Source organism: Anomaloglossus baeobatrachus, chromosome 6 (genome assembly GCF_048569485.1).
Source record: "Anomaloglossus baeobatrachus isolate aAnoBae1 chromosome 6, aAnoBae1.hap1, whole genome shotgun sequence".
Taxonomy (NCBI): domain Eukaryota; kingdom Metazoa; phylum Chordata; class Amphibia; order Anura; family Aromobatidae; genus Anomaloglossus; species Anomaloglossus baeobatrachus.
The window spans coordinates 495,908,033-495,933,627 of NC_134358.1; the positions used below are offsets into that span (position 1 = coordinate 495,908,033).

General features: G+C 43.2%; 1 protein-coding gene across 1 annotated transcript in view; it reads right to left on the reverse strand.

Annotated features, from left to right (window-relative positions):
• Positions 1–25,595, reverse strand: part of PRKAG2 (protein kinase AMP-activated non-catalytic subunit gamma 2) — a 479,771-nt gene that overhangs the window by 169,809 nt on the left and 284,367 nt on the right. The gene's annotated exons all lie outside the window — the stretch shown is intronic.

A 25,595-nucleotide genomic window follows, 5' to 3' on the forward strand; every position in this document is an offset into this window, starting at 1 on the left:
CTGCTGTATTCAGCTCTGCTGTCTTCTGCTTCTGACCCACAGCTACCGTAATTATGCTCATTGAATATTCACTGCACCTCGGACCTGGAAGCAGGAGCATTCCCAGGGACAGCATCGCTGGGACAGCCTCGGGGACTGCATCACTGGGGTCAGCATCGCCAGAGACAGCATCATTGGTGACAGATGAGTATCCAGCAAGCGGTGTGTGTGCAGTGACATCCAGGAGGTCATCGGAGTTCGCAATGAACTCTGATGACCAGCTGATGACACTTCCTGTATAGTGGGTGTCACGATGGTGACTTAACGGGCTCATCAGAGTTCATTGGGAACTCGGATGACCTCCTGGAGTCACTACTCAAACACTGCTTGCTGAATACCTACCTGTCACCAACGATGCTGTCCCCGATGCTGTCCCCGTGATGCTCCTGCTTCCAGGTCCGAGGTACAGTGAATATTCAATGAGCATAATTAGCGGGAGTCAGAAGCAGGAGACAGCAGAGCTGAAGAAAACAGTGCTGGATACAGGTGAATATAGAAAATCTTTTTATTTCAAAGACCCGTGTTTTCTCTGGTACGTGTCATACTGATGTCACACGGATCACATGTGTGACACCTGTGATGCTAGAGAAAAAAACAGACATGTCTCTGTGTGTGCGCGAGGCCACGAGGGGTCACACGGTCCATGTGAAAACACGGATGTGTGTGTAACTCCTGAGAATAGCATGGGTACGTGTGGCATCTGTGTTAGAAACGGATGTCACACATACCTGAAACACGGATGTCTGAAATTGGCCTTACATTTGTCATCTGACACTTTGCTCACATGTCCGGTTGTCATCCGTTTGTAACAGCTGGTATTATAAAAACTGGATCTGTTACAAATGAATGCAAAATGGAAATCATCCGTTATGATCCACTTTCCTTACACGTCAATGTTAAAAAAAATGAACAATCCATTTGCTATTTTTTTCATTTTGTGCCAGATTAAAAAAGTTGTGCAGACTTGATCCAGTTTTTAAAAAAGAGACAGTAGAGGGAAAGGAAACAAATGGAAGACATTTTATAACACACCTGTTCCTATTTAGATTAATTTGATCCTGCACTTGAATGATTTAATTCCATTTACAGTGCCTTGCGAAAGTATTCGGCCCCCTTGAATTTTTCAACCTTTTCCCACATTTCAGGCTTCAAACATAAAGATAAAAAATGTAAACTTTATGGTAAAGAATCAACACAAGTGGGACACAATTGTGAAGGTGAACAATATCTTTTGCTTATTTTAAATTTTTGTAAAAAATAAAAAACTGAAAATTGGGGCGTGCAATATTATTCGGCCCCTTTACTTTCAGTGCAGTAAACTCACTCCAGAAGTTCATTGAGGATCTCTGAATGATCCAATGTTGTCCTAAATGACTGATGATGATAACTATAATCCACCTGTGTGTAATCAAGTCTCCGTATAAATGCACCTGCTCTGTGATTGTCTCAGTGTTCTGTTTAAAGCACAGAGACCATTATGAAAACCGAGGAACACAACAGGCAGGTCCGTGATACTGTTGTGGAGAAGTTTAAAGCCGGATTTGGTTGCAAAACGATTTCCAAAACTTTAAACATCCCAAGAAGCACTGTGCAAGCGATCGTATTGAAATGGAAGGAGCATCATACCACTGCCAATCTACCAAGACCCGGCCGTCCCTCAAAAATTTCATTATATCGAGTAGACCTGGCTCACTAAGTTTGACAGGGTGCTCTGGAGAAAATAATCAACTGAAGTCCAAAACGAATCTCCGGCACTCCAATTAGAGAAACAAGAACACAGTCTGGGTTTATTTGGTGCTTTTTTATTGCAAATAATGAAAATGAAAAAAGTCTGTCTCAACGTTTCGGTCTCGATGGGACCTTTATTGAGAGTTATATCAGACTAGGTAAAAAAGAATACAAAGAAAATATTATAAAAGGTAAATGTTACATGAACATAACTTCAACACAATACATAGTATGGTTCAATTGCTCAAGTTTATACACAAAGTGCACAATGTAAAGTGCATAATACATAAATCTGTGTCTGGATGAATTTTATATACAGAGGTATATTACAATATATGCAATCCGTATAGTAATCTCCAATCCCTTAGGTATGTGTAAGTGTTTTTCCCGATTTTGTCATCTCTTCACATATATATACTTCAAATTGCTTTATAGTACTCACTAGCTTTTGGATTATTGTCATTCTGTTACTGGTATGTACATAGTAATACCTCTGTATATAAAATTCATCCAGACACAGATTTATGTATTATGCACTTTACATTGTGCACTTTGTGTATAAACTTGAGCAATTGAACCATACTATGTATTGTGTTGAAGTTATGTTCATGTAACATTTACCTTTTATAATATTTTCTTTGTATTCTTTTTTACCTAGTCTGATATAACTCTCGATAAAGGTCCCATCGAGACCGAAACGTTGAGACAGACTTTTTTCATTTTCTTTATTTGCAATAAAAAAGCACCAAAGAAACCCAGACTGTGTTCTTGTTTCTCTAATTGGAGTGCCGGAGATTCGTTTTGGACCTCAAAAATTTCATGTCACACAAACAGAAGACTGATCAAAGATGCAGCCAAGAGGCCCATGACCACTCTGGATGAACTGCAGAGATCTAAAGCTGAGGTGGGAGAGTCTGTCCATAGGACAACAATCAGTCGTACACTGCACAAATCTGGCCTTTATGGAAAAGTGGCAAGAAGAAAGCTATTTCTGAAAGATATCCATAAAAAGTGTTGTTTAAAGTTTGCCACAAGCCACCTGGGAGACACACCAAACATGTGGAAGAAGGTGCTCTGGTCACATGAATCCGAAATCGAACTATATGGGCACAATGCCAAATGATATGTTTGGCGTAACGTCAAAAAGCAACACAGCTCATCACCCTAAACACACCATCCCCACTGTCAAACATGGTGGCTGCATCATGGTTTGGGCCTGCTTTGCTTCAGCAGGGACAGGGAAGATAGTTAAAATTGATGGGAAGATGGAAGGAGCCAAATACAGGACCATTCTTAAAGAAAACCTGTTGGAGTCTGCAAAAGACCTGAGACTGGGACAGAGATTTGTCTTTCAACAAGACAATGATCCCAAACATAAAGCAAAATCTACAATGGAATGGTTCACAAATAAATGTATCCAGGTGTTAGAATGGCCAAGTCAAAGTCCAGACCTGAATCTAATCGACAATCTGTGGAAAGAGCTGAAAACTGCTGTTCACAAACGCCTCCATCCAACCTCACTCAGCTCCAGCTGTCTGCAAAGGAAGAATGGGCAAGAATTTCAGTCTCTCCATGTGCAAAACTGATAGACACATACCCCAAGAGACTGCAGCTGTAATCGCAGCAAAAGGTGGCTACAAAGTATTAACTTAAAGGGGACGAATAATATTGCACGCCCCAATTTTCAGTTTTTTATTTTTTATAAAAATTTAAAATAAGCAATAAATATCGATCACCTTCCCAATTGTGTCCCACTTGTTGTTGATTCTTCACCATAACATTAACATTTTTATCTTTTTTCTTGAAGCCTGAAATGTGGGAGAAGATTGAAAAATTCAAGGGGCCGAATACTTTCACAAGGCACTGTATATGATCTCAAAATGCAACTAAAAAGAGAAATAACTACTGGACGTTTGATGAACAGAGCCCAAAGCAGGAGCTACCATGTAAGGCTGGGTTCAGTGTATGTCAAACCATCCATTCTTTATCTTAAAAAAACAATGACCAGAGTTCCTCCAGATGTCCTGTACCTAATGTCCCATGTCTGGTGATCCATGCCTGATGACCTGGACCCTGATGACTGGAGGTCCTCCAGATGTCCTGTCCAAGCTGAACCTGTATCTGCTGTCCAATGCCTGGGGACCTGAGCCTGATGACTGGTGCCAGACATTCTGTAGCTACCTATACCTGTTCTTCCTGTTCCTGTCCAGACTGTTTCCTGTCTCGGCCCTGTTTGTCCTTCCAGTGCCTTTCCTGTTTCAGCCCCTCCAGTACCTGTCCTGCTGTTACCCAGCTCCACTCAGCTGACACAGTCCTGGTCACTGCGCTTGGAGTGGCACCATGGTGGCTGCCTTGAAGCAGGCGCTTAGATAAGCCCCTCCCATGAAAGGGTAAGCATGGGTCCCTCCTGGGTTCCAGTGGGTCCACTTCTGCTTGCTACCCTCACCATTGTGTGAGCGATACACGGGCTGAACACGCAAGACTCCATTGCTGAACAAAAGGCATGTTCAAGCGTGTTTCAAGTTTGCTCAATATTTAGAAAACCTTGGAAAATACTGGGAGGCTATAGTCTGGTCCGATGAAGCCAAATTTAATTCTTTAGATGCCATAATACAAACCATGTTTGGAGGCCAAAAGGCACTGTATATCACACTCAAAACACCATAATGGGCGGAATATGCCAAAATCACACCTGAGCAATGCATGAGACTAGTTTCTCCACACAGGAGGTGTGTTGCAGCTGTCATCTGCAACAAAAACGTTTGTACCAAGTATTAAACACATTTTAGTAAGCGTGATCAATACTTTTATCCTGTGTCATTTTTCATTATTATGCGTCACTTAATTTATGGAAATCTAAGGTTTAATTTCTTTGCCTGTGTGAATTGGATGGCTTGTTACCGTCATCTTGTGAGAAATTAATGTCAATAGCACCTTTAGGCTGTGAACGCACTTTCCGTTCACCTACTTGCAGATCAAAACGCACCTTTTGGGCTTAATTGATTTGACCAAAGTTGCCTTTTGATGAACTTTAGCGCTGAAAATGCATGCGTATTTACCGCGTTTTTGATGCGTTTTCAGCGCTTTTTACATGCGTTTTCACCAGCATTTTGATAGATGCGTTTTGAACATCAAGACACTGCCTAATAAAGTTTAAACAGTCAAAAAGAATAAAAAAAGAAAAAAAAAAGGAAAAAATCTATATTAATGTGAAAAATAATGAAAATAGATATACGGTAATTCATAAAATTATAGCGGTAATATACATTTTTTCGGAAATATAGCAATAAATGCATATTTTTCTTAAATTTAATTGTCGGATTTTGTGTGTGTGTAAAGGGACATATCAAATCATTATTTTGATGTCCAAAAAGCATGCGTTTTGGTAATGCAAAACGCATGTTTTCTGCACTGAAAACGCAGGTAAAACGCAGGAATTTGAAGGAATCTTGGTTTTTGCCATTTCTCATTGACTTCAATGTTAACAAAACGCTGCAGAAATGGCAAAAACAACTGACATGCTGCTTCTTTGAACGCATGGTTTTTGCCACAAAATATGCAAATTAAACGCAGCGTTTCAAAACGCAAAGTGCGGTCTGAAAATCATCATTTTCCATTGACTATCATGAAAAACCAAAACGCATGCATTTTGGCATGAAAACGCTGCAGCTCAAAACGCTGCAGAAACGCAGGTAAAAACGCAAAGTGCGTTCTCAGCCTTAGACATATATTTACTTAGCAATTTGCACTACAAGTATAAGTTAATTTTAAGTTTTTCAAAATCCTAGTCACTTGTTATGTAGAAAAATCAGCGTGAAAAGGTAAGAATGGTGTGGTTGTGAAATCTACAGAATGTTGATTACTATGCATTCTTTCATTGTGGTTCTCATGCTATTAACTGCTTAGTAAATGGAGTAAGGTAAAATCCACAACCAAATCTGCAATGAAATCTGAAAGTAACACAGGCTGATTTGTTCCAGATTTGTGATCAAAATTTGCAAATTAGTGAACATAGTCTCAAAGTTGTCATTTCCCAAAATCATGTTATCCCCTATCCTTAAGGATACGGATAACTTGCTGATTAAAGGGAATTTGTCACCAGGTTTTTGCCACTTAATCTGAGAGCAGCATAACGTAGGGACAGAGATCCTGATTCCATCATTGTTTCACTTACTGGGCTGCTTAGTGTAGTTTTGATAAAATCAAAGTTTAATCAGCAATAGATTATCATTAAAGGACGACTTGGCGTGCTGCCATGTAGTCCAGCATATTCATGAACTCTGTATAACTCTAGAGCTTCAGCAGAGAAAACATTGATTTTATCAAAATGACAGCAAACAGCTCAGTAAGTAACAAATCGCTGGAATCAGGGTGTCTGTCTCTACATAATACTGCTCTCAGAACCTGGTGACAGATTCCCTTTAATTGCAACAGTCCTTTCCTATTAATGGCAGTCCCATTGACAATAAATGATACAGAAACTGAGGATGCACAACTCTATTCAAAATAGAGCCTGTTTTTTTGGGTTCCAGACCCCCATTCTTAGGACTACTGGGGGTTCCACCATTTGTACCCCAAGCAATCAGTAAGGACTCCTTGCCCTCATGACTGCTGTCATTGATGTTAGAGGGGGCAATACACGGTATTAAGAATTGGGGTATGTGAACTTTTAAGCAAAACTGTATACACTGCACAATAGCACTTCTCCTGTTCTGTTGTCAGAGAAGCGACATTGGAGAAACGTAGCTCTGCAGAGTACTATGTAAATGGAGCTGTGGTTGACCGTACACACTGCTGCGCCATTCACATGTGGCGCTTCAAATAACTCAAGAGTGGTGAGGGGCATAACAACTTAAAAGCAAAATTCAGTGAACGGGGGTTAAGGATAAGGCCGGAACCCCACCCCCGATGTGGGTGGAGGACTGCATGACTTTGGTTAGGAGGAGGTGACACCAGGAAGGGGTGAGGGTTAGGGGAGCGTTTTGATTTATATAGATCAGCCTGGGGATGTAGAATCTCTTTTGGCCTGTGCTCCCCTGGGATAGTCCCGCCTGCCCTCCCTGTTGACTGGTAACCAGGTTGTGATGGCTGTTGGTGGTTGGGATGGGTTCTCGAAGTTGGTGTAAATTGTTATTGGGGGTTCATGGAGATATGGATCCCTTTAATTTGCCAGTTTTGGTCGGTGGTGTGGTGATTTGGGGGACCGCCGACAATGGAATGTTGGGTCCCGTGTTTGTATTTATCCCTTGTCCTCCCCTTTCTACAGGTGCTCCTGAGTTGGTGGTTACGGCTGGGAGTAAAGCCTGCTTTACACGAGACGATAGATTGTGCGATAGCACAATCGATCGTACCCGCCCCCGTCGTTTTTGCGTCACGGGCAATTAGTTGCCCATGGCACACAAACTCGTTTAACCCCCGTCACACGTACTAACCTTCCGGACGACCTCGCTGTGGGCGACGAACGTCCACTTCCTGGAGTGGGCGGGACGTTCGGCGTTACAGCGACGTCACACGGCAGGCAGCCAATAGAAGCGGAGGGGCGGAGATGAGCGGGATGTAAACATCCCACCCACATCCTTCCTTCCATTAAGCCGTCGGGTGCCGCGGGAGGCAGGTAAAGCTGCTGTTCATCGTTCCCGTGGTGTCACACGGAGCAACATGTGATGCCACGGAAACGATGATCAACCGCCGCCATTTTAATTAAACAATTTTATGAAGCCTAGCGACGGGGACACGACTCACGATTTGTGAGCGATACTGCGTCGCTAGGAGGTGTCACACGAAACCACGTCGTGCGGTATGCCGGATGTGCGTCATGAAAACCGTGACCCCAACGACATATCGCACAATCTATTGTCTCGTGTAAAGCCCGCTTAAGGGGTACTTTGCACGTTGCGACATCGCTAGCATCGGCTAGCAATGCCGAGCGCGATAGCACCCGCCCCCGTCGCAGATGCGATATCTTGTGATAGCTGCCGTAGCGAACATTATCGCTATGGCAGCTTCACACGCACTTACCTGCCCTGCGACGTCGCTCTGTCCGGCGACCAGCTTCCTTCCTAAGGGGGGTAGTGCGGCGTCACAGCGACGTTACATGGCAGGCGGCCAATAGAAGCGGAGGGGCGGAGATGAGCGGAACGTAACATCCCGCCCACCTCCTTCCTTCCACATAGCTGGTGGAGGCAGGTAAGGAGATGTTCCTCGCTCCTGCGGCTTCACACACAGCGATGTGTGCTGCCGCAGGAAAGAGGAACAACATCGTATCTCCTATTGGTGCGACATTATGAAAATGACCGATGCTACACAGATCACCGATTTTCGACGCTTTTGCAATCGTTTATCGGCGCATCTAGGCTTTACACGTTGCAACGTCGTTACCGGCGCCGGATGTGCGTCACTTTAGATTTGACCCCGACGATATCGCAGTAGCGATGTCGCAACGTGCAAAGTACCCCTAAGTGTGGTTCAAGGGGAAGTTTTTAATGTTAATAAGGTTATTATTATATCACCAGATTTATGAGCTACGAGACCCCCACCCTATTTGAATTATTTTCTGATGTTGGTATGTTAAATAAAAGGCTGCTGTGGCCATTTCAGCCAATTTTGTGTTTTTGTGTTATTTATACCCATGGGGGTAAAAGGACAAAAAGAAAGTTAGAATGACGGGGTCCCCAAAACTCAACTATACCAAAGTCATGGCTGTTATAGTAAGTGGTCTTATGAGGTTTGTGTGCCAGGGCTGCTTTTTGGTACCAGTCCGGCCTTGGCTGGGCTTTATAACTGTATTCTCCTCCAATATAACGTGCATATAATATAATATAATATTAAATGTGCATTCTGTTTACGATCTTGTACAGATTTCAGCACCAAGCTGACGTCCTGATGTGATTCAGGCCAAACAACTTTTTTCTCTCTCTATAGAAGTCAATGTCGCAATTACATTTCTGTATTGCAGATCTGACTTAATGCAGCTTTTCTTCATTACGAACCAGAGCTGCCGGGCACTGAGCCCAAATGCAATTTGTCTAATCCAAACACATCCCTTCATTCCCAAACATATAATGTAGCTTCAGCCTGTAATACCTAAGGGAGCAGGGAATGGACATGCCACCATTGTACCCGGTATAGCTGCACACGGGTCCAGAGGGGAAAGGCACCCAATAAGGTTGAGCGAGTATATTAGTGTTCGCGATACTCGTAACGAGTACTGCATACTATTCGCGTATTTGTTCCAAATAGGAGTATAGTGGAAGTCAATGGGAAATGCAGGTAATTTTCTGCTGGAATCCAGCAGAAAATTACTCACATTTCCCATTGACTTGCATTGTACTCGCTATTCGGAACGAATACACGGGTAGTACACAGTACTCGCTCCGAATATCGCAAACACGAATATTTCGATACTCGCTGAACTCTAATGCCTATCCCAGCTGTACAGCAATGCCAGGCATTCAGAGGCAGGCAGTGCAGATGAACAAAAGCATTAGCGTAAAATATCCTGCAAAATGACTGGATTCAGTGATAAAACGAGGCATGGCTAAACCACAAAGTGGATGTGGCTTAATTGTAGAGCGATAAGACATAAGAAAGTTCTCTATGTGTTACCTGCAGAAGAAGTCTCCAGCCAAGTATAAGAATGTGAGTGATGTGTGTAAAGTGATTGGGACGCTTGTAATGAGTGAAGTGTGTACTGTCGCCATGTCTGTATGAGTGACTGAAATATGCACTTTAAATAGTGTGTGTCGCATTTGTCTAGTGTGTGACTAGTGTGTGACTAGTGTGTATGTGGCATGTGTCTAGTGTGTGACTGGCGTCTATGTGGCATGTGTCTAGTGTGTGACTGGCGTCTATGTGGCATGTGTCTAGTGTGTGACTAGTGTGCATGCGGCATGTCTCTAGTGTGTGACTGGCATCTATGTGGCAAGTGTCTAGTGTGTGACTGGCATCTATGTGGCAAGTGTCTAGTGTGTGACTAGTGTGCATGCGGCATGTCTCTAGTGTGTGACTGGCATCTATGTGGCAAGTGTCTAGTGTGTGACTGGCATCTATGTGGCAAGTGTCTAGTGTGTGACTGGCATCTATGTGGCAAGTGTCTAGTGTGTGACTAGTGTGCATGTGGCATGTCTCTAGTGTGTGACTAGTGTGCATGTGGCATGTCTCTAGTGTGTGACTGGCATCTATGTGGCATGTGTCTAGTGTGACTTGCGTCTATGTGGCATGTGTCTAGTGTGTGACTGGTGTCTATGTGGCATGTGTCTAGTGTGTGACTGGTGTCTATGTGCCATATGTCTAGTGTGTGACTGGCGTCTACGTGGCATGTATCTAGTGTGTGACTGGCGTCCATGTGGCATGTGTCTTGTGTGTGACTGGTGTCTATGTGCCATGTGTCTAGTGTGTGACTGGCGTCTATGTGGCATGTGTCTACTGTGTGACTGGCGTCTATGTGCCATGTGTCTTGTGTGTGACTGGAGTCTATGTGGCATGTGTCTCGTGTGTGACTGGCGTCTACGTGGCATGTGTCTAGTGTGTGACTGGCGTCTACGTGGCATGTGTCTAGTGTGTGACTGGTGTCTATGTGCCATGTGTCTTGTGTGTGACTAGTGTGTATGTGGCATGTGTCTACTGTGTGACTGGCGTCTATGTGCCATGTGTCTTGTGTGTGACTGGAGTCTATGTGGCATGTGTCTCGTGTGTGACTGGCGTCTACGTGGCATGTGTCTCGTGTGTGACTGGCGTCTACGTGGCATGTGTCTAGTGTGTGACTGGCGTCTATGTGTCATGTGTCTTGTGTGTGACTGGCGTCTACGTGGCATGTGTCTAGTGTGTGACTGGCGTCTATGTGGCGTGTGTCTTGTGTATGATAAGACTACCTGCCTGTTGTGCTCGGTGTTATTCACCACCGGCACAGAGCAGTCACAGACCTTTCTTGCTGGCGATACAATTGCTTCATCCATAGAGTGGAGGCTTCTTTTCCACTCTGTAGACAGTGCAGGACTGCCAATGTCACGCTGATCAACAACCGACTCCTTCCTGTCTAACTGAGGTAGCCGGCTGTTAATCGGCAAGTCATTGGCAGTGATGCCCGTCTATGGAGAAGCTGTCGCGCCGTTGACATGATGTCCGCGGAAGCTTCAGAATCACCAGCAGGCGCGGTCTATGACCACTATGGCGCTGGGCACAACAGGCCGATAGGTGGCAACTTTCTACCTGTTAGTGCTTAGGCACATTTTTGCTTTTTTTTTGTAAAGTCCTGGATATACCTGTTAGATATATGAGAGGGGATACACATTTCTTAGGGGCCCTAATATGTCAGTTTCAGGATTACAACAGTCATGCCACACAAACTTCCTTTTTCTGATCCTGGCGTACTTTTTAATACAGAATTTCCCTAACTTCTCATAACATTTCCATTTTTACATGATTTAGGATCCTTTCCGTTGAATAAAGGGAAATTCCCATCGTCCTTTCTCTCTGAGTATACATCCGTACATAACATGTTAATACATATTATATAAATGACAGAGAATTATATATGTCAATTAAAGATGACAGTCAGTAAATTATGCATGATGCAACATCAACCTCTGAGTGATTGATTCAGCAATGGAAAACATCCCAGCACCGTATTCATTGTAACGTTTTACTGCCATTAGACTACCCAGTTACATAGAGAAGTTAGAGCCCCCATGGGTGAGACATGAGATGTGCTGTAATAAATGATGTGAGCTGTATAATCCGAGCCCTGGAAGCAAAGCGTCACCAGCTGGAATCTATAGTCAGATGAGAAATTGCCTTCAGTCGGTGTTTAATGCTACCTGTGTAATATGACCTGATCAATCAGTGACTGCAGGATACATAGAATGGGATTAATATTCCTTCCAGGCTCCTGTTGGAGCAGTTGGCTTTGTCACTTGCTAGCAGAATCTTAATCATCTAATTAAATTACAAATTGGTGTCTTACAGGTGGGTGTTATTTTATAATGATAATATAATGGAAACGAGGAAAAATCTAATACTTACCGTATATACTTTATATTGTTATTTCTGACGATCTAGGGATCTAGGACTGTCACAATGACTATGGGATAGCAGGAAACTAGGGCTCCTATGCTGACCCTCCATGTAGAGCACCCTAAGCTATCCTTAATCTTAGGAATACTCCTAATGGTGTTGATGCCCAAGTCTCCTTCCTGACCTTCCTCCTGACCAGTCCTGATCGGATATCCCCTTCCACAGGGAGGGATGGGACAAGAGTGAGACGAAACCCACAGATATAGACAGGGGAAACCAAAACTCACTCAGCATGCACACACAGAGGTATAAGACATTAAGAGATTAGGAGGAAAACAAGAGCAGGAAGGAAGCAACAAGACAACAGGGGTAAACTTAATAATAGAAAAAAAGGTTTCAGCTTACCAGGATATGAACCTCAGGAATAGCACGCGGTGCACGGAGCCTCCAGGTCAGCCAACTCTGGTGCATGGAAATGGCAATAGAGGGGGGAGGAAAAAGTGGATCCAGCACCCGCAAAATGTCTTATATAAAAATGAAAATTTATTGGAACATTAAAACCGAAGCGGAAAACACCATGTGACACAAGAGGGGTATATCTAATTACATCCTTACGCGTTTCAGACAGGGAAATAAAAACATGTCCTTAGTCATAGGTCTATGACTAAAGGACATGTTTTTATTTCCCTGTCCGAAACGCGTAAGGATGTAATTAGATATACCCCTTTTGTGTCACATGCGGTTTTCCGCTTCAGTTTTAATGTTCCAATAAATTTTCATTTTTATATAAGATATTTTGCGGGTGCTGGATCCACTTTTTCCTCACCCCTTCCCCCTCCATTGCGTAAACTCAATAAACCACTCCAAGCAAAAAGGAAGACTTTCACCAGAAAGTCTGGGACACCAAAGCTCACAGACCGCCAAAGAATAAACTATAGCTGGCTTAGGTAGAAGATGTCATCCAGCATAAATAGAAGGGGAGCAGATGTGATTGACTTCCACACACATGTGATCAAAGGAGCCTAACAAGCAGACTAAGAGGGATTAACTACTGCTAGCCTGCCTATGAATCAGCACACAGCAGGTCGACACCCGAGTCTGCCTGTGTTGATCCCAGACTCCAGAGAAACCATTGGGCAGAGTGTCAGAATCTGCAATGTGAACACAGTCCGACGCCGCCATCACAGTCAGCGACGTTTTTGTAAAACTCCATGTGACAACGACATACCCATCTGCATCCGTCTTATCTGTCATTTATAATATTGATATGATGAGTATGCCTCCTCCAGAACCCTAAAATGAAACAAGGCCATGACCATAGTGTCAGCTCCACTTATTATCGGAAATATTTTGTCACTTTTACTGCATAATTCTCTACACAGAGAGTGACAGGAAAGAAGTACTATCTGTGCCAACATGATTTACAAAGTGAGACAATATGATCCGTGCCTACAGTATGATTTGTGTTTGCACACTGCATCTGATCACGCTAATTTTACCCCAATTGTAAGCCGATCAAACACTGGACGCAGCTTGCACAGGGCTGTGCTTCACTCATACCCAAGCACAACGATGCTCACTTGAGTGGTTCGTACTCGTCACTCGCTCGAACCCGAACTTTCTTTTTTTGGAGCTCGGTTTCCGAACCTTGAGCCTTAAACCTCGAGCCTCAAGTATGCATTTGCATATATACAGTCACATGCCAACTAGACTGTATCCGGCATTGCTCAATGGGTATTCGTGTAGCATGTGTCCACCTCTACAAAATGGTGTCCCACCTCTACAAACAAAATGTGTCCACCTCTATAAAATGAAACAAAGTAAATAAACAGTAAAAATGATAGGACCTCAGTCAGTCAATGTATTTCTAACGAAAGTTTGATGCTTGGCGTAGAAAATACAACAGGGGATGTCTTCTGCAGGGAAATCGCGTTCCACCAGCGTGACAGAATTATGGTAACGAGGTCGTTGGTTTGTGGATTTTCGGAATGGTGTGGAAAAAAACGGATGGGAAACAAGACTTACACATGTTCCACGTGCTTCGTCCGAACGAACAAACGTTGCGACTGATAATTCAACGCCATATAGCACCCGGTACATTGATCAAATAAGACGAATGGGCCGCTTATTGGAACATTTCCACATGGCAAGGTTTCAATTACAAGCACGAAATGGTGAATCATCAACAAAGTTTCATTGACCCTATCACGTGCGCAAACACACAAAGGATCGAGTGCCACTGGGTTCACATTAAAACCAAAATAGTGCGAAAAATGAAAGGTACATCGCCGAATTTATTGCCCGGTCACTTGGCTGAATATTGGTGGAAAAAGATACACAACGAAGCACCATTCAATGCCATCGTAGAAGAAATAGCTGCGCAATTTCCACTGATATAATCGCAATTTCTGGTAATTTTCTGACTGACTGAGGTCCTATGCATTTTTACTGTTTATTTACTTTGTTTCATTTGGTAGAGGTGGACACATGCTACACTAATACCTGCTCAATTCACGTGAATTGAGCGAGGCTGTATACTGTCAAGTCAGAATGTGGCCATAAGTATACAAATCGCATACTTGAGGTCACATGACCACCCAATCACAACGCTGGCACAGGGCAATCCTCACAGCGTACAGGCACCCTTTAAAGTCTGTAGGATTTTGAAGAGATGGATAGTAGAAAATGGTAGCCAAACAGTCCAGAACAAAGTACAACCAGATTAAAGTTGAACTGCTTGGACGAGGTACATCAGTATCAGACTACACCATCCGTCATTGCCTTTGCTTAAGTCGACTTTTGGAAGACAACTGAGGAGGAAACCACTGTTGGAAGCAAACCATAAAAGAAATGATGTTGCTATTTGTCAAAAAATACATATTGACAAACCACAAAGCATTTGGGAAAATGTCTTTGGATAGATATGACAATATTGGAGCTTTTTGTCAAGTCACATCAGCTCTATGTTCAGACATAAGGAGGAGGTTAGTTATGTTTTGGGGTTGGCACAGGGTGTCTAGAATTGGTGCAGGGTACTGTGAAGACTATCAAGACATTCTGTAGCAAAATCCACTGTTCAATGTCAGAAAGCTTGGTCTGAGTGGCAGGTCATGGGTCCTAGAACAGGATAACGACCCAAAACACACAGTTAAAAAGGTCAACGAATGGCTAAGAGCAAAGCATTGGACTGCTCCTTCACCAATCAGCCATTGATGACCTATCCTATGTTTAAAGGGAACCTGTCATCAGAAATTTAGCTATAAAGCTAAAAGTTCCCCCCTCTGCAGCTCCTGGGCTGCATTCTAGGAAGCTTCCTATAGTTTTTTTGGCCCCTTTTATTCCAAAATAAATACTTTGTAAACTGGTACCTTTTCGTATGCAGATTTCTAAAATCGTCCATGGGGGCGGGCTGCCTGGGGTCCATTGCTGTCCTCCTGCAGATTTACGCCGCCCCCGAACGCTGAATTTCAAAAGCTCCGGACGCCGCCCCTGGGTGCCCGTGGTCCCGCGCATGCGCTGTTACACTGTAGCGGTGCCGTGCACTGCGTGCACGGTGACCGCTAGTGACGCTTTGCGCGGGCACGAGGTTATGGGCGGCGCTGTGAGTGTCATCAGTAAGTGCCGCCCATAACCTCGTGACCGCACTTTCCCCTATGACTCCAGCGTTATGCGCAAGCGCTCGCTGGCCTGATGCCCGGACGTCCCCTCCTTCCCATCCTGCTCAGCAGCAGGAAATAGATGGGAAGGAGGGGACGTCCGGGCATCAGGCCAGCGAGCGCTTGCGCATAACGCTGGAGTCATAGGGGAAAGTGCGGTCACGAGGTTATGGGCGGCACTTACTGATGACACTCACAGCGCAGCCCATAAACTCGTGCCCGCGCAAAGCGTCACTAGTAGTCACCGTGCACGCAGTGCACGGCACCGCTACAGTGTAACAGCGCATGCGCGGGACCACGGGCACCCAGGGGCGGCGTCCTGAGCTTTCGAAAAACAGCGTTCGGGGGCGGCGTAAATCTGTAGGAGGACAACAACGGACCCCAGGCAACCCGCCCCCATGGACGATTTTAGAAATTTCCATGCGAAAAGGTACCAGTTTACAAAGTATTTATTTTGGAATAAAAGGGGCCAAAAAAACTATAGGAAGCTTCCTAGAATGCAGCCCAGGAGCTGCAGAGGGGGGAACTTTTAGCTTTATAGCTAAATTTCTGATGACAGGTTCCCTTTAAGGGGGGCTTTACACGTTACGACATCGCTTCCGAAATATCGTCGGGGTCACGTCGTTAGTGACGCACATCCGGCGCCGGTAACGACATTGCAACGTGTAAATCCTAGATGCGCCAATAAACGATCGCAAAAGCGTCGAAAATCGGTCATCTGTGTAGCGTCGTTCATTTTCATAATGTCGGCTCGACCGCAGGTATGATTTTGTTGGTTGCTCCTGCGGCAGCACACATCGCTGTGTGTAAACCCGTAGGAGCGACAAACATCTCCTTACCTGTGTCCCGACGGCAATGCGGAAGGTAGAAGGTGGGCGGGATGTTATGTCCCGCTCATCTCCCCCTCTCCGCTTCTATTGGCCGGCCGATTAGTGACGTCGCTATGACGCCGAACGCATCTCCCCCTTGAAGGAGGGATAGTTCGGCAGTCACAGCGACGTTGCCGAGCAGGTATGTGCGTGTGATGCTGCCATAGCGATAATGTTCGCTACGGCAGCAATCACCACATATCGCATGTGCGACGGGGGGCAGGTGCTATCGCGCTCGACATCGCTAGCCGATGCTAGCAATGTCGCAACGCGTAAAGTATCCCTTAGTCCCAGACAACCTCTGTCAGTTAAGGCTACCTTCAAGTTTGGTCAGGCCATTTTCATTAGTTTGTTTTTAAAAAAAACAATTCTGTTGAACCACAATTCAACAACACTCGTCATTAGTTTATATTTACAATGAAAAGTGCTTTTTATTAACAATTTTGTCCATGTGTGTATAAGCCAATAAATATAGGACTGATTCTTCACAGAGTGAGTCGCTTTATAGAGCTGGTACATCCAAGCTGTCCCAGTGACATACTAAGACAAGGATACATTAATTTCTCCATTCTCACCAGAAGCGCCTCACCTACTGAGCGCATTGCATCAACGTATACCCATAATGACAGGAAGCAGAATATACTTTAACTAAAACCAAGGATTAAAAATTGATGGTCTGTTGAATTAGAACCTGGGCACGTCTGGGAACTGACTTACTTTGTGGTCTCAGAGTAGAAGCAGCTTTAATGATTTTACACTTAACTCGCTAGCCTGTACCTGTAGGAGAAAATAAGTGTTCTCGGCTTCCAACAAAGCCCAATGAACTTTTACTAATAGCTCGCTGTTTTTTCTTCAACTGATGATGTTTTGCTGCAATTACTTAAAGAAACATTAACAGAAGCAATTAAAGTCACTGATTCAGAAACGTTGTCTCTTCACATTAGCTCTCTTGTTCTACAGGACAATTAAACTGGAATGTTTAGTGGGATTCCTTGAACTAAGAAGGGTGCACTCTATTAAAAATCCCAATTTAAGTATTTACACTGACGAGCAAAAGGGTAACAATGTTTTGAACTTTTGACTTCCAGGCTCCATATCTCACCATCCACTACAGCTTTGCATGTGAAACTATGATGAGCGAGTATACTCGTTACTACTCGATACTCGCTGAGTGGTACGGTATTCGGGCTACTCGTTACTCCGCGAGTATCCTTGTAATTACTTGTTAGGAATAGCGAGTAATATACACTGCATAGGGCAATAGGGATGAGCTGGGATGAACGCCAGATATGGCGCATCTAATGAATGCGCCAAATCTGGGGCGGTTGCCGGTTGCTATTCTTACCCTGGGGGGGCAATAAATATGTGCCCTCCCAGGGGAACAATACCAACTCCCAGCTGTCTGTTTTATCTTGGCTGACTATCAAAATTGGGGGAGACACTACTGTACGTCGTTTTTTTTAATTTATTTATTTACACACTTGACTGTCACATGGAGTGGGCGGGGCAATGCAGTGCATATTACTTTAGGTGTAATGAGCGGCTCTGGAAGTAAAGGAACAGCCCTGCGGACACCGCGGCCTCGCTCTCCCGCCTGGTGCTTCTCTCCCTGCTGCCCGGTGTTTCTCTCCCCCACCGCCTCCCCGCCCGATCCTTAATTAGCACAGGGCAGGGAGCGCAGCACCAGGGAGCGAATCACAGGGCAGAGAGGAGTGAAGCACAGGGCAACAGGGAGCGAAACACAGGGCAGCGGAGAGAGAAGCACGGGGCAGTGGGAAGCGAAGCACAGGGCAGCGGGGAGCATAGCACAGGGCAGCGAAGGACCCGGGCTGGTAGCGAACATCAGCTGATTGTTTAAAAAAGCCGGCGGCTTTTTACCGCCCGGTTTTTAAACAATCATGCATCCATTTCACCCTTTTACTCAGTCCCCAGACCGCTTTGTAGGGTACAGCAGATAATTACTCGTCTTTCCCATTGACTTGCATTGGACTCGCTACTCGTAACGAGTACTCGAGTATTAGGACCTACTCGTTACGAGTACAGCGAGTCAGAGTATTTCACTACTCGCTCATCCCTAGAAACTGCCTACATTTTGTAGACGATCATCTTGGCTATCTCTTACATACAGTACATTTGACTTGAAACTATTTAGCATAATGATTGGTTAAGCAGATTCTTGTCATGTCACTGCACTGTTACTGTTTTACTCCTGGTGGAGGAAAAATCTTTTTCTTCCTGTATACTATAAATTACAACCTGTTCTCACATTCTCTAATAGCTCAGTGTGTTATTAGGTTGATTCCCAAGAGAAAAATCACTGGTTCGAATTGAGGAGAAGTCATGAAGAAAATATCTTAAGAAATGATAAACAGAATAATCCAGCTCATCGATAGCAGCCTCTTGGCTAATAACCTTGCCAAAATGCATCATGTGAGTGACATGACAGTTGAAAGAATATGAAATTAAGACCGTTCATGCATTTAGAAGCAAAGAGGTGGACATCCAGGTAAAATATCGGCGTCAACAAGTCGGCTCATCACAAGGTCTATCAGTTTTGGACTGAGAAACACGGCAGTGGTGGTGGCTCGTATGCTTCATTATAGTAAGATCACAGACGTCAATGCAAACACAGTGTCATGCACATTACACAAGTCTGGAATGGTGGCCCAAAAATAAGTGAAGAAGCCTTGACTTCAATATTTTCTAACTGAGCACTCCGCCCTAAGACCTGGCTGTTCATAACCATTATAGCAGTAGCCTAGCTGCCCATACATAGAGGTTTGTAGTCCAAATAGTGGCATTTTACCCAGATACAGATGTTTTTAACCTAGATAGTGGCATTTAAGTTAGGTTCCCGGATTACAGAGATATACCTTGCCATTGGTTTCCAGGCTTACATGCATTGACCAATACATAAACTAAATATCTCTCTTTTGCAGTAATGCAGTGCCATATTTCCCTAGTACATTTTTGGCTTTTTCAGTGTGCAACTGTTTGCATTTATAGTTACTATGTTTTTTCAGTTAGCACCTGTTCACATTTGTTGGATGTGCGGGTCAGTTTTTTTATATTTCTAGTGAGTCTCTTTCTGACTGAGCACTCCGCCCTAAGACCTGGCTGTGTTCATAACCACTGTAGCAGGAGCCTAGCTGCCCATACATGGAGGTTTGTAGTCCAAATATTGGCATTTTGCCCAGATACGGATGTTTTTAACCTAGATAGTGGCATTTAAGTTAGGTTCCCGGATTACAGAGATATACCTTGCCATTGGTTTCCGGGCTTACATGCATTGGCCAATACATACCGTAAACTAAATATCTCTCTTTTGCAGTAATGCAGTGCCATATTTTCCCTTGTAAATTTTTGGCTTTTTCAGTGTGCGACTGTATGCATTTATAGTTACTATGTTTTTTCAGTTAGCACCTGTTCACATTTGTTGGATGTGCGGGTCAGTTTTTTGATATTTCTTGACTTCAATATGATGATAAGAAGCGTCGTCTCAAGTACGAAAAGTGAACAGTTGAAGAATTGAAATGGATGATTTGGAATGATGAGACAAAAGTCAATAGACTAGGCTCTAAAGGGTGCAAATGGTCTACAACAGAGGTTCCCAAACTCCAGTCCTCACGACCCCCAACAGGTCATGTTTTCAGGATTTCCTTAATATTGTACAGGTGATGGCGTGATAATGATTCTATCACCTTTTTCAATAGTAAGGAAATCCTTAAAACATGACTTTTTGGAGGCCGTGACGACTGGCGTTTGGGAAACCCTGGTTTAGACGAAACAAGGTAAAAAGGGCCTAATGGATCAAGAAATTGAAGAAACTGTCAAGTTTGGTGGCGGATATGAGTTGTTTCACAGCCACAACTGTTGGATACTTGACCAGGATCGATGCTGGTCTCAACGCTGAGCTATCTGTGAGTATCCTATAAGATGAGTTAATTCACACACTCGAGTACTATGGGTATGAAAAGGATGACATAGAGTTCCAGCAGGACAACAACCCGAAGCATATGTCGATATTGGCGAAGAAATGGTTCAATGACAGTGAGGTAGAGGTGCTGAATTGGCCCCCACAGTCCCCAGACCTCAACCTAATTGAACCCTTGTGGGTAGTGCTGAAGAAAACGCCGTATATACATAACCAAGTGATTCAACCATTATACACCCATCAACATTCGGAATGTGTAAAAGACACATGGGATCAAATTTCGGTCGAGACATGCGTTAATCGGATTGAGATGATGCTCAGAAGGATTCAGACAGTGGTGAAAGCCAAAGTGAATTTACAAAATACTAACAAAATAATAAAAATTAAATTTAGAAATTTAGGAGCAAAACAGTAACGGTGCAGTAATATGACAATAATCTGTATAACTAATCATGTGCTAAATAGTTGCAAGTCAAATTTATGTGTGAGATAGCCAAGATGATTGTTTATAAAGTGAAGGGAGTCTCACGGTCAAATCTGTAGTGGATGGTGAGATATGGAGCTTGAAAGTCAAACGTTCAAAACATTGTTACCCTTTTGCTTGTCAGTGTAAATGAGTTTTACCTAAATGTCTAATAGGTAAGGGTTCCAACTTGCAGAACAGAGAACCCCTAACCTCTGTTTTCAGGAAAGGTTAGGCTGGATGAAGAGATGGTTATAGTTAAACATTTGTGCTGCTCTTTCTATTCAAGTCTTTACAAATTAAGGAAGGTTTGCAATCTTGTCTGAGTATTGCAGGATCTCTCACAATATTAGATTTTCTTACAGTCTGTAAACATGGAAAAACAGAGGTTCTCCTTGAAATTGTATACATAATAAAAGAATATTTATAATTCAACACATTTGCAAAACAGAAAGAGGGGGTTGCACATATATTTCCACAAAGCGGAGAGGCGAGACAGTATCTACATACTCTGCGAGGGTAGAAAAAACTGACTACAGATGAGGAGTACATTATGCGAAGAGTAAATAAGCGCAGGATAGAAGCTGTGCTGATGTGTGAGCTAAAACCAAAGCAATGGCACAAAAACAGACGAAGTGGAGGAAAGCTTGACAAGCCCAATGGAATAGGTCACCACACATCCATGGAGTGCAACGATATGAAGTCCGCCAGGTGGACTATAACTTGAATAAGAGGAAAAATTATCGGCACATCCAACGTAAAATAATTTATTTCTTTATTTTCACATAATATTAAAAAAGTCCATCCATATTCAGAAGACCCTGACACGTTTCCGACGCAAAAGAGCGTCCTTAATCATAGGCTAACATTTTTAGTGAGCTCTAGACATTTATAGGTATTTATATTGTTGATCTTTACCTATAAATGTCTAGAGCTCACTAAAAATGTTAGCCTATGATTAAGGACGCTCTTTTGCTCCGGAAACGCGTCAGGGTCTTCTGAATATGGATGGACTTTTTTAATATTATGTGAAAATAAAGAAAGAAATTATTTTACGTTGGATGTGCCGATAATTTTTCTCTTATGCTAAAACCAAAGCAGTATACTTGAAACACACAGACTTCATATTCGGCCTATATTACTGGGTGGGACACTCCCCAAGAGAAAAACCTGAAACTTACCGCATATCAGGGTGACTGAGAATTTATAAAGGGATATGGAATGATGATTGCAGACTGAAATTTAGTACAATTGTAATAACTAACGGTAACCAATAACATTTTTCCAAGTTGAAGGTTTCCATAACCAGTACTGAATTCACTTAAAAGTGGACATTCCAAAACAGTTCCCTTATTATCATCCTAATTGTAATATTATCATATACCATGTAATATTTGTGGGTCATGATGTTGCACTAGTAATCTGAGGGCGTCAAAAAATTCCAGTATAAAAAAAAAATTAGATTTTGCTTTAGCAGTCTATGGTTTCTAGGATTTCCACGTAATCTATCTGACCATGTTATTTGTGAAGCCAGCATTGTTCTTTATTATTTATCTTACAGCGAACTTTGATATTAATGTGCTTCCTCTTTCTGGAATTCACTGTTGGCAGGACTTTATATTTCTTCTTCCTCTTAAAGTCTATTCCAATTCATTGATTTATATTGTTCTAAATTAGAAAATAGTAGCGGTGCAGAAATTGAAATCACTTTGTAAGGTATAGATAATAATAATAAACAGAAAGTATTGCATACCCAATTCAGTCCTGGGCAAAGTGCTGCCCTGACCTGTACCCTCCCCCGTTTGTCCGTCTGTCCCAGACCCTGACTTCCCGCTCCTGTCTGTTGTTTGTGTATCCCTCTACATTCCTGATCTCCCAGATTCTGACTTGGTTCTGTTTTCTGACTTGATTTTGATCCCCCCTTTGCAGTGACTTGACTTTCTGGAATCCTGGCTAGACCCTGACTGCTTGACTACTCTATTGCCCCCTGGTGGTTCGGCTGTTAACTGCCTGCTGAAGTTAATCTGCTGTATACTTCAGCTGCCTTTCTGTTACAGTGTTACTATGACTCTCCTTCACTACTCTGCTGCCACCTAGTGGGGAATACGCTGTACTACGTCTTGCTAGCCTTTTGTACAGCATGACAGGGACAACATTCTGTGTGGGGAGTTGTGTGGGGACATCATACTGTGTGAGGAGTTGTGTGGGGAAATCATACTTTGTGGTGAGTTTTGTGGAGACATCATACTGCATGAAAGGGCTGTGTGGGCATATTATAATGTGTGAGGGACTGTGAGGGACAATATACTTTGAGGGGAGCATTGAGAGGACATCATACTGCATGAAGAACTTTGTGGGGCCATAAAACTGCCTAGGGGTAGTGTGGGGGCATCATACTGTGTGTGGGGCTGAGTGGTGACATACTGTGTGAAGGGTTTGTGGAGATACCATTCTGTCTAGGGGGCATTGTGGGGATGTCATACTGTGTAAAGGGACATTGTGGGAACATTAGTTGTTTGGGGGTATCATACTGTTGAGGGGCTTTTGTGGGGACATCATTCTGTGTGTTGGGCTTTGAGGGGACATGATACTATTTGCGGTAAAATTATATTGTTTGAGGGACTGTAAGGGGACATCATATTGTGTTGAAAGATGTTGAACAAGGGTCAATGGCTGAATAACAGGGGCAGTATGAATTACTTCTTTATATAAACTTATAAAAAGCAGTAAATTATATTATATTGATTAGCCGCTGCTGCTAAGCCTTATCATAACATGCATTAACAGTAGCAGCTAATCAACAGACTTAATTCTGTACAATATTACCAGTAAGTGATAAATAATAATATAATTCCATAATAATGACCAGCATTAGGTTCGGCTTGTCGGTTCGACCGTCCACAGTAGTTAGTCTCTCAAATTGTTAGTTGAAGAAGCATTTGACCAATAGTTATCTTCTGTGTGTGGCCAGGTTAAAGGAGTGTGGTCATCTTCTGTCTTTAAGAGCGCACCGTTCTACTACCTCCAAGCTTCTTAGTTGTCAGGGAGCGGTGCACTCTTAAAGATTGAAGATTCAGACCAGCTTTGCCTCTGCAGCTTGGGAGAAGCACTGGGACCTCGAAACTGGCCGGTTCCAATGATCCGGCCAGCATTAGATTGCCTCTTGTAACCCCTATAGTAAGCAACTTGCAAGGGTCCAATCTTCATCCAAGATGAGTGGCCACACTCTGAGGGGCCAATAACTGAGGCAATAAGCAGTAAAATATAGAATATATTTTTACTATGATATTCAAAAATGTGTAAGCGGTGCCTAAAAAGGTGAACTACATCAATAAGCAGTCTAAAGAAAAAGTCACACGCAACTATAATTTCGAGAGATTCTAGAATAAGACACCAAACTTACTAACCAGTTCAATACCAAGCCATTTGTTCTGACTATAAAGAGCTATCATCGATTCGTATTGAATTAATGATACCCTACAACTTTGTATTTCACTTTTTTTCTCTATCTCTTTCCATTTTCGAGATTAAAATGCTAACTCTGTTGTTTTCCACCAGGTGGCACTATAGGTGGTTTCATTGCGTAGCGCATGGCTACTTTACTATACCTAGACACCACTTCTATGCCTATAGCTGCTGCCATTCTCAAGTTAATGGCGGTGGACAGGATATAGGTGGACACACTGTGTAGTGCATAGGCAAAAAGCTGCTAATCAGTATTGGGGGCACGATTGTAATACATGACAACGAGTTTACAAGTCCTCTAGTGATAATCGCCTGATAATAAAACAGTGATTTTTAGCCAAAAATAAATGAATTTATGGTATGTAAAAAAAAAACAACCCCTAAGAAAGCTACATTAAAAGGTAAAAGGTTGGTTCTACAGGGATTTGGATGATTAGAGTTTTTCACATCTGAATCAACATATTCCACCATTCTGATACCCCAAAATGTCTTCATGACATATTAGACGGTCACTTTTGGATGGATCTTTTTATAGAACACATATTAAGCCTTTCACCACTTATTCATTATTCTTTATACTAGTTTACATGGCAATGCTCACCTGCATATAGCCACGGAAATGACTTCCAGTACAATATCCTTATGTGACCTGCGGCTGTGCAGGTATTAGAGATAAGATTAGCTCAGTATGATATCATCCTAGCTACAGAACATAAGACGTTCTACAAAAAAATCTATAAATCTATGTCTAAGAGTATAGTCAAAAGACGCGATCGTGATCAACCTCCCCAGCTTCCCCAGCACCAGACTAAAACTCCAGCGTCTATTACTGCAGGTGCTCACCTTAAAGGGCCAGACACCTTCTATAAGGACATGCATGATTTCATAAGTAAACTTCCTTCTAAAGAGGACTTTCAATGCCTCATACGTGAGGTTAAAGCAACTTGCAGGTCAGAAATAGCTGAAGTGAGGAGAGATTTGCAGCAATTGTCTGGCAGAATTGAATCCCTGGAGGAAGAGCATGACATCACCAGATCCCACGTATCAGAATTACACAAACTGGCAACATCGCAACAAAAAATAATGGAGGATATGCAGTCTCACATAGAGGATCTCGACAACAGAGGACGCCGTTGCAATGTCCGTGTGAGGGGGGTCCCAGAGTCAGATGGGCCCGAGGACACAAACTCCATACTACAATCCATCTTTAATGAAGTGTTGGACGCTCCCCCTTCTAACATCATCAAGCTGGACAGGGCACACAGGGCTTTACAGCCGAAGAATTTATCCACCCAACCCCGGGACATCATTTGTTGCATTCACGACTTCTCCACCAAAGAACTGATCATGGCTAAGGCTAGAATGAGGCGCACGGCACCTGTGTTCAATGGCATGGAAATCCAGCTTTTCCCGGATCTTTCTCGCATCAC